This window comes from Mus caroli, unplaced genomic scaffold (assembly GCF_978045245.1).
Source record: "Mus caroli unplaced genomic scaffold, Mus_caroli_1 scaffold_6, whole genome shotgun sequence".
Classification (NCBI taxonomy): Eukaryota; Metazoa; Chordata; class Mammalia; order Rodentia; family Muridae; genus Mus; species Mus caroli.
Genome location: NW_028227261.1, coordinates 98,902,263 through 98,920,999, shown reverse-complemented (window position 1 = coordinate 98,920,999; position 18,737 = coordinate 98,902,263).

Genomic DNA, 18,737 nt, shown 5'->3' with positions numbered 1-18,737 from the left:
GTTCCTCATGAGTTATTGTTTGAGACAGAACAGCTCGATGGTGAAAGAAAACACTTTTTTTTTCCTTTCATGATTTTATTGATATATATATATATATATATATATATATATTTGTTTACTATGGTTATAGAAACTAGAGTGTATTCACTGTGAAATTTCACTCAGTACACTACCAGCATGAATGCTCTAGTTGCCTCTCCTTTGCTTCAGTCCAAGAAGTGATGAACAATGGTGTGAAGGATTTTTTAAAAAAATGAAATATGATATGAATATAGGCTATAGGCATAAATGATCTTTCTGTTTCTCTGTGTGGGTCTGTCTGTCTGTCTGTCTGTTTGTCTTGGGGTATATTTGTGTGTATGGGTGCCTGTGCATACATGTAGAGGTTAGAAGTCATTTCAGATGTCTTCCTCTTCTGCTGTCTATCTGTCTGTCTGTCTGTTTATAAACAGTCTTATTATGTAGCCCTGGTTGGCCCAGAACTTGATATATAGAGCCCGTTGGCCTTGAATTCATGGAGATCTGCCTGCTTCTGTTACCTAAGCTCTGGTTTCCCCCTTACTTTCTTGTAAAAGACAGGTTCTCTCATTGACCCAGAAGCTCTGCTAAGCTAGAAGCTTCTGACAGTCTCTTGTCCTCTGCAGCCTGGTGCCGGGCTACAGGCATTAGCAGTCAGGCCTGGCTTAAACAAGGATGCTGGGGATTTGAACTCACTTTTTCTTGTGTTCACACTCATAGTAAGTACTTTGTCCCATTAAGCCATCTCCCCAGCCTCTGTTGCCTACGGTGATGTGTGTGTGTGTGTGTGCGCGTGTGACAAGTAAAATTGTGCTCTCCACGATTGTCTACAGTTTTCTTGTTTTACTGAATAAAACACTCCTTGATAGAATATGGAAATAAGCAGTGTTCTTTTGCAAGGCTTCATAAATGCTGCAGTTGATAGACACCGTGGTCCCTTCAGCTATTCCCTGTTAATGAAATACAAGATGACTTCAATATTGCATTAGTACGAGAAAACACAGTTTTACTCGTTGAAACTATCTCCCTGGGGTAGGTATGGAGAACCAAACTTGCTTGATCAAAGAGAAATCACCTTTAAAATTTTTATAGATACTTCCAAATTGCCCTCCAGAGAGTCCACTGATGTGGGTTTTCCCCACAAGCAACATTTACTAGCACACCTTTCCCCTTTCCCTCACTGACACGGAATATTATTTGCTCTTGTCATTGTTTTTGCCAGTATAACGAGTGAAAAATGGTTTTAATTAGTGATTCCCAGAAGACTGGCGAGGTTGCTCAACCTTTCATATCTTTATTTGTTTGTGATGAGGATAGCCTCACTGTGTTTAAAGGCAGCTAGGTAAAAATTGGAGCTGTAATGGAAAGAGTCACCCTGGGAGAGGGATAGCGCCTCAAGTTCTGCCCTCTGTACTGGTGAGCTCGGTGACCCTGTTGCTATCCCTTTTTAGTCCTTTTTTTTTTTTTATTTTTTTTTTTATTTTTTTTTTCTTTTTTATTTTTTTTTTCAGATTGAATTAAACTTTATTTTTTTTTTATATTTTTATTACATATTTTCCTCAATTACATTTCCAATACTATCCCAAAAGTCCCCCATAGCGCCCCCCACTTCCCTACCCACCCATTCCCATTCTTTTGGCCCTGGCATTCCCCTATATTGGGGCATATAAAGTTTGCTAGTCCAATGGGCCTCTCTTTCCATTGATGGCCCACTAGGCCATCTTTCGATACATAGGAAGCTAGAGACAAGAGCTCCAGGGTTCTGGTTAGTACATCATGTTGTTCCAACAATAGGGTTGCAGATCCCTTTAGCTCCTTGGGTACTTTCTCTAGCTTCTCCATTGGGAGCCCTGTGATACATCCAATAGCTGACTGTGAACATCCACTCCTGTGTTTGCTAGGCCCCGGCATCGTCTCACAAGAGACAGCTATATTTGGGTCCTTACAGCAAAATCTTGCTAGTGTATGCAATGGTGTCAGCGTTTAGAAGCTGATTATGGGACGGATCCCTGGATACAGTAATCTCTAAATGGTCCATCCTTTCATCACAGCTACGAACTTTGTCTCTGTAACTCCTTCCCTGGGTGTTTTGTTCCCAATTCTAAGAAGGTGCACAGTGTTCACACTTTGGTCTTCATTCTTCTTGAGTTTCATGCGTTTATCAAATTGTATCTTATATCTTGGGTATCCTAAGTTTTGGGCTAATATCCACTTATCAATGAATACATATTGTGTGAGTTCTTTTGTGATTGTGTTACTTCACTCAAGATGATGCCCTCCAGGTCCATCCATTTGGCTAGGAATTTCATAAATTCATTCTTTTTAATAGCTGAGTAGTACTCCATTGTGTAAATGTACCATAATTTCTGTATCCATTCCTCTGTTGAGGGACATCTGGGTTCTTTCCAGCTTCTGGCTATTATAAATAGGGCTGCTATGAACATAGTGGAGCATGTGTCCTTTTTACCGGTTGGGACATCTTCTAGATATATGCCCAGGAGAGGTATTGCTGGATCCTCCGGTAGTACTATGTCCAATTTTCTGAGGAACCGCCAGACTGATTTCCAGAGTGGTTGTACAAGCTTGCAATCCCACCAACAATGGAGGAGTGTTCCTCTTTCTCCACATCCTCGCCAGCATCTGCTGTCACCTGAATTTTTGATCTTAGCCATTCTGACTGGTGTGAGGTGGAATCTCAGGGTTGTTTTGATTTGCATTTCCCTGATGATTAAGGATGTTGAACATTTTTTCAGGTGCTTCTCTGCCATTCGGTATTCCTCAGGTGAGAATTCTTTGTTCAGTTCTGAGCCCCATTTTTTAATGGGGTTATTTGACTTTCTGGAGTCCACCTTCCTGAGTTCTTTATATATATTGGATATTAGTCCCTTATCTGATTTAGGATAGGTGAAGATCCTTTCCCAATCTGTTGGTGGTTTTTTTGTCTTATTGATGGTGTCTTTAGCCTTGCAGAAGCTTTGTAGTTTCATGAGGTCCCACTTGTCAATTCTCGATCTTACAGCACAAGCCATTACTGTTCTATTCAGGAATTTTTCCCCTGTGCCCATATCTTCAAGGCTTTTCCCCACTTTCTCCTCTATAAGTTTCAGTGTCTCTGGTTTTATGTGAAGTTCCTTGATCCACTTAGACTTGACCTTAGTACAAGGAGATAGGAATGGATCGATTCGTATTCTTCTACATGATAACAACCAGTTGTGCCAGCACCATTTGTTGAAAATGCTGTCTTTCTTCCACTGGATGTTTTTAGCTCCCTTGTCGAAGATCAAGTGACCATAGGTGTGTGGGTTCATTTCTGGGTCTTCAATTCTATTCCATTGGTCTATTTGTCTGTCACTATACCAGTACCATGCAGTTTTTATCACAATTGCTCTGTAGTAGAGCTTTAGGTCCGGCATGGTGATTCCACCAGAGGTTCTTTTATCCTTGAGAAGAGTTTTTGCTATCCTAGGTTTTTTGTTATTCCAGATGAATTTGCAGATTGCACTTTCTAATTCGTTGAAGAATTGATTTGGAATTTTGATGGGGATTGCATTGAATCTGTAGATTGCTTTTGGCAAGATAGCCATTTTTACAATGTTGATCCTGCCAATCCATGAGCATGGGAGATCTTTCCATCTTCTGAGATCTTCTATAATTTCTTTCTTCAGAGACTTGAAGTTTTTATTATACAGATCTTTCACTTCCTTAGTTAGAGTCACGCCAAGATATTTTATATTATTTGTGACTATTGAGAAGGGTGTTGTTTCCCTAATTTCTTTCTCAGCCTGTTTATTCTTTGTGTAGATAAAGGCCATTGATTTGTTTGAGTTAATTTTATATCCAGCTACTTCACCGAAGCTGTTTATCAGGTTTAGGAGTTCTCTGGTGGAATTTTTAGGGTCACTTATATATATACTATCATATCATCTGCAAAAAGTGATATTTTGACTTCATCTTTTCCAATTTGTATCCCTTTGATCTCCTTTTGTTGTCGAATTGCTCTGGCTAGGACTTCAAGTACAATGTTGAATAGGTATGGAGAAAGTGGACAGCCTTGTCTAGTCCCTGATTTTAGAGGGATTGCTTCAAGCTTCTGACCATTTACTTTGATGTTGGCTACTGGTTTGCTGTAGATTGCTTTTATCATGTTTAGGTATGGGCCTTGAATTCCTGATCTTTCCAAGACTTTTATCATGAATGGGTGTTGGATCTTGTCAAATGCTTTTTCCGCATCTAACGAGATGACCATGTGGTTTTTTTCTTTGAGTTTGTTTATATACTGGATTACGTTGATGGATTTCCGTATATTGAACCATCCCTGCATCCCTGGGATGAAACCTACTTGGTCAGGATGGATGATTGTTTTGATGTGTTCTTGGATTCGGTTAGCAAGAACTTTATTGAGGATTTTTGCATCAATATTCATAAGGGATATTGGTCTGAAGTTTTCTATCTTTGTTGGGTCTTTTTGTGGTTTAGGTATCAGAGTAATTGTGGCGTCATAGAATGAGTTGGGTAGAGTACCTTCTGTTTCTATTTTGTGGAATAGTTTGTGAAGAACTGGGATTAGATCTTCTTTGAAGGTCTGATAGAACTCTGCACTAAACCCATCTGGTCCTGGGCTTTTTTTAGTTGGGAGACTATTAATGACTGCTTCTATTTCTTTGGGGGATATAGGGTTGTTTAGATCATTAACCTGATCTTGATTCAACTTTGGTACCTGGTATCTGTCTAGGAACTTCTCCATTTCATCCAGGTTCTCCAGTTTTGTTGAGTATAGCCTTTGGTAGAAGGATCTGATGGTGTTTTGGATGTCTTCAGGATCTGTTGTTATGTCTCCTTTTTCATTTCTGATTTTGTTAATTAGGATGCTTTCCCTGTGCCCTCTAGTGAGTCTGGCTAAGGGTTTATCTATCTTGTTGATTTTCTCAAAGAACCAGCTCCTTGATTGGTTGATTCTTTGAATAGTTTTTCTTGTTTCCACTTGGTTGATTTCACCCCTGAGTTTGATTATTTCCTGCCGTCTACTCCTCTTGGGTGAATTTGCTTCCTTTTGTTCTAGTGCTTTTAGGTGTGTTGTCAAGCTGCTAATGTGTGCTCTCTCTAGTTTCCTTTTGGAGGCACTCAGAGCTATGAGTTTTCCTCTTAGAAATGCTTTCATTGCGTCCCATAAGTTTGGGTATGTTGTGGCTTCATTTTCATTGAACTCTAAAAAGTCCTTAATTTCTTTCTTTATTCCTTCCTTGACCAAGGTATCATTGAGAAGAGTGTTGTTCAGTTTCCACGTGAAGGTTGGCTTTCTATTATTTATTTTGTTATTGAAGATCAGCCTTAGGCCATGGTGATCTGATAGGATGCATGGGACAATTTCAATATTTTTATATCTGTTGAGGCCTGCTTTGTGACCAATTATGTGGTCAATTTTGGAGAAGGTACCATGAGGTGCTGAGTAGAAGGTATATCCTTTTGTTTTAGGATAGAATGTTCTGTAGATATCTGCCAGATCCATTTGATTCATAATTTCTCTTAGTTTCACTGTGTCCCTGTTTAGTTTCTGTTTCCATGATCTGTCCATTGGTGAAAGTGGTGTGTTGAAGTCTCCCACTATTATTGTATGAGGTGCAATGTGTGCTTTGAGCTTTACTAAAGTTTCTTTAATGAATGTGGCTGCCTTTGTATTTGGAGCATAGATATTCAGGATTGATAGTTCCTCTTGGAGGATTTTACCTTTGATGAGTATGAAGTGTCCCTCCCTGTCTTTTTTAATGACTTTGGGTTGGAAGTCAATCTTATCAGATATTAGAATGGCTACTCCAGCTTGTTTCTTCATGCCATTTGCTTGGAAAATTGTTTTCCAGCCTTTCATTCTGAGGTAGTGTCTATCCTTTTCTCTGAGACGAGTTTCCTGTAAGCAGCAAAATGTTGGGTCTTGTTTGTGTAGCCAGTTTGTTAGTCTATGTCTTTTTATCGGGGAGTTGAGTCCATTGATATTAAGAGATATTAAGGAAAAGTAATTGTTGTTTCCTGTTATTTTTGTTGTTAAAGTTGGCATTTTGTTCTTGTGGCTGTCTTCTTTTAGGTTTGTTGAGGGATTAACTTCTTGTTGTTTCTAGGGCGTGGTTCCTGTCCTTGTATTGGTTTTTTTCTGTTATTATCCTTTGAAGGGCTGGATTCGTGGAGAGATAATGTGTGAATTTGGTTTTGTCGTGGAATACTTTGGTTTCTCCATCTATGTTAATTGAGAGTTTGGCTGGGTATAGTAGCCTGGGCTGGAATTTGTGTTCTTTTAGTGTCTGTATAACATCCGTCCAGGATCTTCTGGCTTTCATAGTTTCTGGTGAAAAATCTGGTGTAATTCTGATAGGCTTGCCTTTATATGTTACTTGGCCTTTTTCTCTTACTGCTTTTAGTATTCTATCTTTATTTAGAGCATTTGTTGCTCTGATTATTATGTGTCGGGAGGTATTTCTTTTCTGGTCCAGTCTATTTGGAGTTCTGTAGGCTTCTTGTATGTTCATGGGCATCTCTTTCTTTAGATTTGGGAAGTTTTCTTCTATAATTTTGTTGAAGATGTTTGCTGGTCCTTTGAGTTGAAAATCTTCATTCTCATCCACTCCTATTATCCGTAGGTTTGGTCTTCTCATTGCGTCCTGTATTTCTTGGATGTTTTGAGTTAGGATCTTTTTGCATTTTACATTTTCCTTGATTGTTGTGCCGATGTTCTCTATGGAATCTTCTGCACCTGAGATTCTCTCTTCCATCTCTTGTATTCTGTTGCTGATGCTCGTATCTATGTTTCCAGATTTCTTTCCTAGGGTTTCTATCTCCAGTGTTGCCTCATTTTGGGTTTTCTTTATTGTGTCTACTTCCCTTTTTAGGTCTAGTATGGTTTTGTTCATTTCCATCATCTGTTTGGATGTGTTTTCCTGTTTTTCTGTAAGGACTTCTACCTGTTTGATTATGTTATCGTGTTTTTCTTTAAGGATTTGTAACTCTTTAGCAGTGTTCTCCTGCAATTCTTTAAGGGATTTTTGTGCTTTCTCTTTATTGTCTTCTGCCTGTTTAGCAGTGTTCTCCTGCATTTCTTTAAGTGTGTTATTAAAGTCCTTCTTGAAGTTCTCTATCATCATCAGGAGATATGCTTTTAAATCCTTTATGAGCTCATCTGTAAAATAATAAAAGCACTGTCATGGACTAAATATCTTTGTCTCTCAAGATCTCAAAGCCCTGAATCCTCCTCCAGTTCTTAATGTGATGATATTTGGAACTGAGGCCTTTGCGAGGGAATTGGGGTTAAACAAGGAAGCTATCTGTGAGCCAGGAAAAACACTTACAGCTGAGTAAGTCTGCACCTTGATCTTAGACCTCCCAGGAACTCCAAGGAATCATTTTCTGTTGTTTTGAGTCAATCCCTCTGTGGTACTTTGTTAGGGATCTCTGAAATGCTAAGTACACACCACACCATTGATTCTTCCCTGAGGGTTGCAAAGAGAATTCATGGTGAATGTGCCTGCAAAGCCCTTTGTCACACTTGAGTTTTGCTCTTTAGAGAGTAGAAGGCTCAGTACTAAGACATGAGACCCAGGAAAGCCAGTGGGGAGCTGGAGGCCAGGAGACCTTAAACAAATCAGGTAGAGAGTGAACATCCTTTATCCACCTTCATTTTGCTCTACTCTTTGGGATCCAGTAGATTAAAAGAGGTCTGAAGGCAATCTGCTTTACAATCGCCTGACTCACATGTTCTTAATCCTGAAGCTTCTCTAGACATACAGAATGGCACGTAACCAGATTCCCAGGTGCCTGTGACTGGAGCATTCAATATCTAGCTAATTCCTAGGGTCTCGAGTCAAGCCTTAAAATAACTGTCACTTAGAGGACAAAAGAAAGTCTGAACTTTTATTTTTCCTAATCTAACCTGTTGGAGAAGAGATAGTTTCTAATTCCAACCCCATCCAAGCCCTTTCCTATTTAGTATGTGTTGATATTCAGTGATTGCATCCCTGTTAAAAAGTTCCATTTCTGAGCTTGGAAGATACTATGAACAACTCGGGCATTGGGACTTCCCAACTTGAGAATGTTCTAAGCTTGTGTGATTTGGCTCAGACACCCAGTCAAACTTTTGCTTTCCTTTTGTTTTATTTCATCAAGTTATATGACAACCATCCTAGAACACTTAATCAGTCTTCAAACACTTGTGGATCACTGGCTTCTTGGACATATGTTGTGCTTGTGACTTGGTACACAAACATCGACAAAGCATTGCCCCTGACCTGGTGTTACATTGCTATGTAACCTTGTTGCTTTTCTTCCTGAACCCGGAAAGCTGATGTATTTATTACCTTTGTGAAGAGGACCTGGAAGTCCCCTTCTAAAGGCAGCACACACATACAGTTCCTCTTGGTCCATGGCTTTATTTTTCTTCTCTGTGGTCCTTCCTTCTCATCATCTTTCTGACTCTCTTACTTGCCCTCCATCCTTGTGATCCTCCAGGTAGGGATTAAGTTGTATCTATTATCTATCTATCTATCTATCTATCTATCTATCTATCTATCTATCTACCTACCTACCTACCTATCATCTATCACCAATCTATCTATCTATCTATCTATCTATCTATCTATCTATCTATCTATCTATCTTTGTGGTAAATATGTAGGAGTCTGTGTAAGTGCAGAGACCAAAGGATGACGTCATATATCCTGCTCTATCATTCTCTGTCTTATTTCACCGAGACAGGGTCTCTCACTGAGCCTGGAGCTGAGCTGGAGGCCAGCAAGTCCCTAAAATCCTGTCTCCATCTCCTATAGCACTGGGTTTTGAACCTGGCTTTTCTTTGTGGGTCCTGGGATCTGAATCCAAATCCACAAACTTGAGCAGCAAGTCCTCTTACCCACTGAGCCATCTTACTAGCCCTATAATATATTTTATTCTTATTTTTATAGTTTATTTTGATTTTGAGACAGTGTCTTACTATGTAGTCCTGGCTAGCCTGGGATTCACTATGTAGATAAGGTTAGCTTCTAGTTCATAGACATCCACTCATCTCTGCCTCCTGAATGCCAGGCTTAAAGGCATGTGGCATCACATCTTGTCTAACTTTATCTTTAATTGACACAACTAATTATGTATATTTATGAGGTGCAGTTTGATATTTTGGTACGTGTATATGCCCCAAATGTTTCTCATTTCTTTGTGGCCGAAGCATTCAACTTCTAGTTAATTCAAAACATTCAATAGATTGGTGTTAACCATATCACCCTACTGTACAATAGGACCTCAGGACCCTCTCCGAAAAGCACCTAAATCAACTCCCTGTCACTAAGCTCCCGTCTTCTTCGTTCCTGCAATCCCCAGAGGACTAAGCCCCATTCCTGTCAGTTAGCAGAGCATTGGCTGAATCCTGCTAACACAGGACCTGATGCTCCCACTGAGCTGCTCCTGTGGAGTTCCCTCTGAATTAAAATAAACAAGACCATACAACGCTGTCTCCAGGCAGTTGCAATAGTGTGGTCTCATAAAGAACCATCCGGAAAGCTTGTCATACCAGGACAAACCCCAGAGCAAGTAAGTTAGGGTCTTGCAGGGTGAATCACAGACATCCTTGACTTATGAAGCTGGCCAGTTGATTCTACTGTGTAGCCACCTTTGAAAACTACTGGCATCTAAGCATGATGGCAGAGGCTATTTAGCTAGTCAGATGGCTAAAGCAGGCAGATCTCAAGTTCCAGGTCCACATAGGCTACATGCAGAGTGAGTTTAAGGCTAGCTAGCCTAGATAACTTAAGAGAGACTCTTAAAATAAGAACTTTATAAAGGGCTGGGGCTACAGCTCAGTGGTGGGGTATTTCCTAGCCTGCCTAAGGTCCTAGGGCCAATTCCTAGCTCTACAAAACAAAAACCTACTGCCTCAAAGTTAAGTTGTTTCTTCTACAAGCCGAGGGGTGTCAGCCCAAGGACATTTTGCCCACTGGATCCCAGGTGATCCTCTGACACAATAATGTTCTCAGAACCAAAGCTTTGCAGTTTTATAAGAAGCCAGCTTAGAGCAGCGAGGCTGACTTTACGGCAGTCCAAAGCTCACACACCACCTCAGAGCAGCGAGGCCTGAAACCAAAGGAGAACAAAATTTGGTAGAACAAGGCTGTAAAGATTTCCCAGCAATCAAGTAAACAAGGAGCCTGAGTCACAGAGTACAAGGCAATAAAGAAATAGCCACCTTTAACCAAACACGACCCTCAGAGCCTTGCTATCAATCCATCCAGATCTGAAGCAATTGGCCTGGGTGCCTGTCACTGATTAGATGGGGTAGAAAAGCCACCAGTCTGCTGTTGAGCCAGAAGGCAGGCAGAGAAGGGTGAGGAGAAGGAAATGTGCTCCTAGTAAAATCCGACTCTGACTCCTATAGAATGCCTGGACTCATTGGGGGGGGGGCTGGTTCTATTTGAATCATTGGGATTATATTCTGAGTCTCATGTTCAGGATGTGTCCCATGGCTTGTACATGGGTGCCTCTTTATTTTTATTTTCTGAGACAGGCTCTTACTATATAAGCCAGGCAGGCCTTAAATTCCTGACCCTCCTGCCTTCAGTTCCTGAGGGCTCAGATTGTAGGTTTAGGCTCCCAGGCCAGGCCACACTCACCTGGGCTGATCATATCTTGATACTCCAATGATACTCTACCTCTGTCTCATGAACGAGAAAGGATGGACTTCAAGAAAACCAAATGGAGCAATTAATAAAAAGAAGGAAGTCACACTGGTGAGGAAGCTGATATGGCTGCTGACTATTAAAAGCATGTTCTGCTTCCGATTGAAAGCCTGCCAGCAAAACGCTCACATGCACAACCTAATCCTAAGTCTAAACAACGAAACCATAAAGCTTCTCCTCTTTGGGCATCCCGCACCTGGACCCCTCCCTCTCTCCTGACCCAGGCTTCCCCAGTCAGAGAACTAAAACCCCTTGTGTCTCACATGTAGGCCTGCTAGAATTTTATATTCAGGGCCACTAGTGACACATTTGTGCCTGACACAGTGAAGGACAAGGGGACTCAAGGGGACTCTTGCTGCCCTCATCTTTCTCATCAGTACAGATCTGAACAGATGCCAGGTAACTTGGTACATACCTATAATCAGAGCATTGGAAGGAAAAGGCAGGGCGATTGATGAGAGTTCTAAGAGAGACTATGAGTGAGACCCGCTCTCAAACAAAGAATAAACTGAAGCCTAAAGTGATTGAGCTAAGACTTTCAAGGTCATGTTAACAATGAGTTGAATCAATGACAAAGCCTTCTGGGCTCCTGATAACTTCACAGCAGTATTTGTACCAAGCTGACCCCGGGCACAGTCTTGGATTGGGATTGTATGGGTTTTTTCCATTGATGGTTTTCAGAAAGCATTCTGATTACTTGTGTGAAAGTCATACCTAACAGACTCCACATCTGGGCCTGCAACCCCTAATCTTAACCTTTTGAAACATGCTTGTTTTCAAAGTTGCTTGCTACAAAAATGACTTGTAACAGGCAAGTGACCAGATAGAACCTAGAGGGAAAAGAATAGAGAACATGGTGGAATAGTACGTTCCCAGAAAATTTCTCAAGATGATGCACAGGAATGGATGAGGAAGTGTCTCTGCTTTAAATGTTAAACGGAAAAACAAGAAAACGTTTTCTTAATGTTGATCAGATACCTTTATCATTAGGGGGTTGTCTTAGTCAGGGTTTCTATTCCTGTACAAACATCACAACCAAGAAGCAAGTTGGGGAGGAAAGGGTTTATTCAGCTTACACTTCCACATTGCTGTTCATAACCAAAGGAAGTCAGGACTAGAACTCAAGCAGGTCAGGAAGCAGGAGCTGATGCAGAGGTCATAGAGGGATGTTGCTTACTGGCTTGCTTCCCCTGGCTTGCTCAACTTGCTTTCTTATAGAACCCAGGACTACCAGCCCAGGGATGGTCCACCCACAAGCACCCTCCCCCCACTTGATCACTAATTGAGAAAATGCCCCACAGCTGGATCTCATGGAGGCATTTCCTCACCCGAAGCTCCTTTCTCTGTGATAACTCCAGCTTGTGTCAAGCTGACACACAAAACCAGCCAGTACAGGGCTGTTGTACTGTGGACACTTTTCTTCAGTTTTTATATCCATATCTGTCTATCCCAAACTTTATGTAGTGAATCCTCATTCCTTCCTTTGGTAGCATGTGTTTATTGCCATCTAGTCTGGGTGAAGTCTGGACATCTTCAGGGTCTCAGTGTGGGTATGCTGTAGCTTCTCTTAGGATATGTTGACTGTTTATAGCATGGCTTCCCCCCAAAACAACACAGTTTCTGTTCAGTGTCCTGGTGAGGAAGCCTGGCGATGGGGTCGGGTGGATTTAAAGAGCAAGGTGGTGATTTTTCTTAACTGCTTGGTGCTGGGACAGAGTTCATCGAAATGCTGTTCAATGACACCTCTGGACTTGGAGTTACTTAGATCTTACACAAAGCCTGTGGAATTGAGACTCAAAAAAGACATTTTTTGAGGAGGAGTGGAGGGCACATCACACTTTGCAGTGTTAGGTGGCTTCAAAATTCAAGCTTACAATCCTCCTGCCTTGACCTTTTATGTGCTGATATTACAGGCAAATATTAATGCATATAATTCAGTGACCTGTAGTTGAATCTCTTTATTTTAGGCCTTCCTTCTTTCCTTCCTTCCTTCCTTCCTTCCTTCCTTCCTTCCTTCCTTCCTTCCTTCCTCCTTCTTCCTCTCTTCTTTTCTCCTTCCATCTCTTTTCCTCCTTTTCTTTTGGGCAGATTTATAAAATACTTCATTGCCTTAGCCACTTTTATATATAGACTAGTAATGTCAAATATATGAGCACAGTTGTGGAACAGTTTCTTTCAAGTCTGCCTTCTTGTTTGTCTGAGACAGACTCTCATTTTGTTGCACAGGCTGGTCTGGAGCTCTCTTTGTAGTCCAAGATGGTCTCACCTCCACGCATTCTCTTGCCTATGCCTACCCTTGGCTGGGATCACAGACATGAACTAACTTTCTCCTTAACTTTCTCTTCTTCCCCTTCAGCACTGTGATGCTGAGCAAGTGCTGTATCAGACAATTACATTCCCAGGCTTAACAGCTTTTCCGAGGTGGAGTTGATATGGAAAACTGACCTAATGAATATAATTTGATGGATTTGGACACAAACACACACATGCCCGAAACATAAAGATGGTCAGTTTACCTCTTACCTCCATCACTTGTGTGTTGGTGACAAAAAAACCTAACAAAACGTAGTATGAATATATTATATTTAGTCACAGACATTCTGTTGAGCAGACAGAATATTGAATTATGCATCTTGCACACCAAATATTGTAGTATCTATGGAAAACAGTGTGGTGATTTCTCACAAGATTAAAAATAGAATCACTGAATGATCCAGCAACTCCATTCTGAGTGTGTACCCAATTGAATTAAAACCAAGACACTCCCAGTCTCACTACACAGTGATATATACCAGGATATGGAGCCAAATTCACAGATGGCTACTTAAAAGGAAATATGGCAAATACACATAAAGGAATATTTTTCGGCATTAACTAAGACAGAGATTCTAACATATGTGGCAACATGGGTCGATCCCTGGCCCCCATTCCTTTAGACCTTGGTCTAAGTGAGATGCCACAGCCATGGGACAAATATGAACAGATTCCAGCTCTGTGTGTTAGTAAGCTGCTATCCTTAAGCATCAGGTGCTGGGGCTGTGAAATGGAAATGTCCTCACTCTCTGGGAGTGTGGTTGTGAGCACTGACGTGACCTTGTGATGGGTCTAGCCAGCGATGTCATCTGAAAACTGCTGGTCACTGACACTGCATCAACATCTCATGCCCCATATTTCCCTGGAGAATTGGCAGGTCAAGGCCTGGCAATAGGAAAGAAAAATTCATCTCCAAACACATTGTTTCCAGTAAGAGCACTTTTCCAATAAGGTGTGTGATATTTCCTCTCTCACAAACCACATCGTTTATTGTTTATCCATTTTATGGTTCACAAGAAATGTTCTTTTATGGTTTTAATGTCTTCCTTGAAAAGTAAAGGAAGTACCTGCCTCAGGTTTAGGGGAAAAAAGAACTTTCCTTTGAATTCTAGAAGCTGTCAAGCCTAATGAGACAGGGGAGCTTTCAAACACTCGTTAAACACGACGCTGAGGCTAAAGATGACCTTCTGTTTCTTTGGCATTTGTGAGCTGGGTTTTCCCACCCTTAGCAAGATCTGCCCGGGACCTGGAGCTGGGATCAGGGATACAAAGACAAAAGGTTTAATTACTCTGCCCACTTACCTCTTCACCGATTTCTCCAGAAGAGAAACTTGAAAATTGACACGTGGCACTCTTCACAGTGAACTGTGGGGGGTGACAGACTGAGACACCCATGCTAGCTAGCTAAGGAAGTTATGAAAGCACACAGCAGGCAGAGAATTCATCTACTGAACCTTAAGAACTCTTGTCCCTTCCATGTCCCTATCATGGCATAGTGTAGACACACGCCACCTCTACCCTTGGTGCAGGCTCAATTGGGCAGGGGATTTTCCTTTTGTTAGCATCTGGGGCTGGCGGCATGTTCACAGGTGACATGAAGCCATTAGCACAATGAAAGTGGGAACATCCTGATTCCTGATCCAGAAACCCAGTTTTAACTGAGGCGGGCCTTGGACAAATATACATACACACATGTATAGCTTTGTGTTTCGAATGCATCTATTTATGCCTAGCACGGTTTTGTGTGCCTGTAATCCTGGCACTCAGAAAGCACAGGAAAGAGGACTTTGGCTTCCAGGCCAGCTTGGGCTATGAGGTGAGTTTAGGTTGGCCTGGGTTTCATAGCAAGACCTTTCAGAGAGATAGGAGGTAAGAGGAGAGGAGAGGAGAGGAGAGGAGAGGAGAGGAGAGGAGAGGAGAGGAGAGGAGAGGAGAGGTGGGGAGGGGAGGGGAGGGGAGGGGAGGGGAGGGGAGGGGAGGGAAGGGGAGGGGAGGGGAGGGAAGGGGAGGGGAGGAGAAGAATGGTGATCGGGAATGTCTTTTTTTTTTTTTTTTGTCTATAGGGAATACAAGTTCTGTTTAACAAACCATGTTCTTATCCAGAATTCAAGGACTATGTTAGAAGGATCTGTAGGAGAGGGCCCAGTGATGTTTTTGATCATGTCTCTGGTTATTCTTAGACATAAGCTAATACTTAAGAGTTACTAGGACAAAGTAGAGAACCCAGCTTGAAGTCAACAGTCTGGCTTCCACACCCTTTTCCCCCTGTGAGCTTCATGAAGGAGTCTGGGAATCACAATTTCTTTGGCAGTATGGTTGTGAGACTAGAACAAAATTATGTAGGTGATCTCACCTCCTAATAAACCCCCTTACTGTGTAGTCATCCTTATTACTTTCCATTTTCTTTCCAGAGAGTGCTTAGCTGAATGGATGGCCTTTTCTAAACTTCTCGGGCACTGCACTTAATAGTCTGTATCTGCTGGTCCTGGTTAAGACTTTGGAGCTACCTTTAACACAATCAGTTCACACCGAATGAAACTTGACCTTGGAAGTACAGGGATAAAAACTACAACAGAGTTGGAGGTGAACTTAGTCTAGGATGACATATGCAAACAAGCAATTTCAATGCAATTTGAAAATAATAATGATAATGGCCTTAATAAAATATTTAAATTGATAATTATCACAATTAGCATTTTTTCAGCATTATGATATGCCTTGAGTGTTTATATTTTGTCATTTATGCCTCTTGATTATGCCATAAGATGGCCATTATTATTTGCATTTGACAGATAATGAAATTGTGGTCAGGAGAGAGAGAGAGAGAGAGAGAGAGAGAGAGAGAGAGAGAGAGTAGCTGGCTCAGAGGCAGACAGTCATCAGTGGCATAGTTCAGATTCACATCCAACTGTGTCAAATTCCAAAGTTCTCCTCTTTCAACTGGTCTGCAGTGCTGTCAGCAAACTAGTGGATCTGTACCTTCAACTGCCAGGCCCGCCTAAACCCCGGGTCAGGAGGTAGACAGGGGCCACACAGTACAGTAACTAAGCTCTTGACAACAATCTATGTATGATGAGAAGCTGATCTCATATCAGGTCACAAAGGGTGTGTGTGTGCTCGTGTGTGCGTGCATGTGTGCTCAAGGGCATTTGTGCATATGTGCACACATGTACACTTATTAACGAAACAATATTCATCATCACTGTAAAATCTATTTCTCATTTCTTTCACCCTCTCATTTCTCTCCTACTCTATATCTCTTCCTTACTCACTGTACTGGCTGGTTTTGTGTGTCAACTTGACACAGCTGGAATTATCACAGAGAAAGGAGCTTCAGTTGAGGAAATGCCTCTATGAGATCCAACTGTAAGGCATTTTCTCAATTAGTGATCAAGGGGGAAAGGCCCCTTGTGGGTGGGACCATCTCTGGGCTGGTAGTCTTGGTTCTATAAGAGAGCAGGCTGAGCAAGCCAGGAGAGGCAAGCCAGTAAAGGACATCCCTCCATGGCCTCTGCATCAGCTCCTGCTCCCTGACCTGTTTGAGTTCCAGTCCTGACTTCCTTTGGTGATGAACAGCAGCATGGAAGTGTAAGCTGAATAAACCCTTTCCTCCCCAACTTGCTTCTTGGTCATGATGTTTGTGCAGGAATAGAAACCCTGACTAAGACACTCACTCTCCATTATTTTACTTTACTTTCTTTTATTTTATTTATTTTTGTGAGGGCATATGTGCCACAGCCCATGTGTGGAAGTCAGAGGACAACTTACAGAAACCAGTCTTCTCCTTCTACCTTGTGGCCTCTGGGGGTCAATCTCAGGTCAACAGGCTTTGGAACAAGCATCTTTACCCATTGAACCATCTTGCCAGCTTGTTTGTTCTCTCTCTCTTCCTTTCTTTCATAATTTTTAACTTTTTGAGACAATGTCTCATTACGTATTCCTCACTAGTAAGAAATTGCTATGTAGACCAGGTTGGTCTCTTCTCTCCCTCCCTCCTTCTTTCCATCCCTCCCTCTCTCTCTCCTTCCCTCCCTTTTAAATAAGGTCTCATGAATCCTGGGCTGATCTTGAACTCAGCTGAGGATAACCTGGAACTCTTGGCTCCTACTGAGTGCTAGAATTGCAGACACGGGTCCCATATCTGTTTTATGTTGTATTAGAGTTGGACCTAAGGCTCTGTACATGCTGAGCAAGCACTAGATCAATTGAGTTATACTCCCAGCCCTGGATGTTTGTCATTTTGCCTAAAACAAACCAGATTGTGTTGACCCAGTCCACTTTTTTACTTGATAATGGGGCCCGAGATGAAGAACACTGAGGGACAGTGAGCCTGAGCCTTTTTTGTAGCTGTGAGTAATGTTGCTTGAGTGTGGAAGCGATGAAAGAAAGCTTTCATTGGCCAGCATCATTGAGAAAACTGCCTTACACCCCTGGAGACTGGACTACCGCTTTCTCTTAATGGACGGTCGTTCTCTGGCTACTGTGGTACCTGAAGTGCTGTAGTCTCAGCACTTTGGAGGCTGAGATAAGGGCAGCTTGGGTTGAACAGTAGGACTCATTCCTCTTCCCCACAAAAGACCGCCTTTCTAAACCAGCCATTCTCTGTAACAGCAAGAGTAGTCTTTTCTCTCACATGTCATTACCTCAGGAGTGGGCTCATTGTAAGAACGCTGTCATCAGAGCAAGACCAGGCCCTCTCACTGATGAGCTTCCTTGCCCCCTTCCCTGATGCTATGGGATGACTCAGTCAGAAGGCCCTTGTCAGTTCATTACACCATGGTCTTGGACTATGAGCCAATAAATTACTAACCTTTGTAAATTGACCAGGTTCAATTATTCTGTTATTGCAGCACAGAAGAGACTTAGGCAGGTTCTGCAGTATCATTACATACCTGGGGTAGCAAGCTGGTACTTTAGACTTTCTAGGGGACACGGTCTAGGTGAAGAGGAGAGAGCTTTTTGAGGACCAGGAGGTGGCACAGTGTTGGCAGGTGAAAGTTACAAGGGAGAAGGTGAGATACCACATCCCAAAAGACATCTTCAAAATGGATTCATATTTTATTAAACCTTCATTTATTTATTTATTTTGCATGGTTGGGGGGAGGGCAAGTTGCCTGATAGGTATTGGTTCTCTGCTCTATTTGGGCCCCAGGGCTTGAACTCAGGTTATTAGGCCTGGCACCAAGGACTTATCCACTGAGCCACCTTGCTGGCCCTTATTGTACTTTTGAGACATAGCTTTGCTATGTAGCCCAAGTTAACCTTGAACTCATGAACTTTCTGCCTCAGCCTCCAAAAATCTACCACACCCAGAGTTAACATTTGATCTTAAGCCTCTCAGTGAAATGCCATCTTCTCAGAAGTAGAAGATAGCACGGAATAAGGAAACACTTTTCTATGTCCACTCTACCTTAAGCCATCTTGTAAGAGAAGCTAATGAAGGCATTCACTGCCCAGTTTACCTAAGTCAGTTATAATTATTAAATAAACAAGACATACAACAGGGAGGTTCCTTGGGTCTGGTCACCTTGTGTGATAGTCCATACCACGCACTTTTGCTGACATTGCTTTTGTTACATAAGAAAACTGTACTTTTCCTAAGCAGCTGGTGTTTCCTCTAATCTGACAAGACCAGTGATTCACACATACCTTGATAAATGTTTCTGACTCTGCTTTCAACTTTGAGAAATGTAACACTTCATT